Source organism: Oncorhynchus keta, chromosome 34 (assembly GCF_023373465.1).
Source record: "Oncorhynchus keta strain PuntledgeMale-10-30-2019 chromosome 34, Oket_V2, whole genome shotgun sequence".
Lineage (NCBI taxonomy): Eukaryota > Metazoa > Chordata > Actinopteri > Salmoniformes > Salmonidae > Oncorhynchus > Oncorhynchus keta.
In genome coordinates, this window is record NC_068454.1 from 47,821,230 (window position 1) to 47,823,072 (window position 1,843).

Consider the following 1,843-nt stretch of genomic DNA (forward strand, 5'->3'; position numbering starts at 1 on the left):
CCCACCATAGTGCACAATTTTTGACCAGACGCTTATTATGTGCCCTGATCAAAAGAAGTGTGATATATAAAGAACAGGGTTCAATTTCAGACACAGCCTGATAGTTGAAGAGATTAATAAATGAAGACACACCCCCATCTGTCTTTGGCCCACAAGAACAACATTGAGTCATCTTTATGATGCCTGAGGAGAGTATGTCTGTGTCCCAAATGTTACCCTATTCCCTTTATAGCACTGGTCAAGATTAGTGCACTACATAGGGAATTCTAAAATGTAATTTGGGACACAAATGTAAGTGGCTTAATAAAATAGTCATTTTAAAACTGTGTTAATAATAAGCAGCCATTTTAAATGTCTCTGCAAAGAGCCTCGAAAATGTTATGAGGAAAACAAGATGAGATAGATGCTACATTGTAACGGGTATATTAAATAAAGACAGAAATTGACATGGTCTTAAATGTTTTATTTTCTGAATTACTGACATGATGGTTGGTTTAGTTTACCCTAAAAATTTAACTTCTTCCTATTTCAAAATATGCACTTTGAAAAATTACATCCATAATACTTATGTATATGCCTTTGTGTGTAGAAGCTACAGGTCTTGTCTACTCTCCTTCACAATTATCGTTGTCTATCAACAATGACAAGCCACCTGGATCTGACAACTGGGATAGAGAATTACTGAGGATAATAGCGGATGATATTGACACACCTATTTGCTGTATCTTCAATTTAAGCCTACCAAGAGACCAAGTGTGTGCTTTACACTCCCTGCTATATTTTGGATAAAGATTTACCTGTCTAACAGTAGACCGGGGGTGTTTTTTAATGGAAGCCACTTCAAAATAATCCAGGTAGAATCAGGAATTCCACAAGGCAGCTGTCTAGGCCCCTTTTTTCAATATTTTCTAACGACATGACACTGACTGAGTAAAGCGTGTCTATGTATGCGGATGACTCAACCCTACACATCAGCTACTACAGCTACTAAAATTACTGCAACACTTAACAAAGAGCTGCAGTTAGTTTTAGAATGGGTGGCAAGGAATAAGTTACTTCTAAATAGTTGAAACTGATTGGAGTAACCCTGGATTGTAAACTGTCATGGTCACAACTAAACGACTATCATTCTGTAGCACACACTTATGTCATCATGAAGTGCTTGGAAAGACTAGCCAAGGATCAAATCACCTCCACCATACCTATCACCCTACACCCACTTCAATTTGCTTAACGTCCCAATAGGTCCACAGACGATGCAATCGCCATCACACTGCACACTGCCCTATCCCATCTGGACAAGTGGAATACCTATGTAAGAATGCTGTTCATTGACTATAGCTCAGTATTCAACACCATAATACCCTACAAGCTCATCTTCAAGCTCGAGGCCCTGGGTCTGAACCCTGCCCTGTGCAATTGGGTCCTGGACTTCCTGATGGTAGGGAACATCTCCACTTCACTGATCCTCAACACTGGGGCCCCACAAGGGTGCGTGCCCAGCACCCTCCTGTACTCCCTGTTCACCCATGACTGCGTAGCCATGCACGCCTCCAACTCAGTCATCAAGTTTGCAGACAACACAACAGTAGTAGGCTTGATTACCAAAAAGGACGAGACCAATTACAAGGAGGAGGTAAGGGCACTCTGAGTGTGGTGTTTTGTCAACAAAACAAAGGAAATGATTGTGGACTTGAGGAAACACCCCCCTATCCACATTGACGGGACAGCAGCGTAGAAGGTGGAAAGTTAAGTTCCTCTGCTTACACATCACGGACAAACTGAAATGGTCCATCCATTCACCACAGTGTGGTGAAGAAGGCACAACAGCGCCTCTTCAACC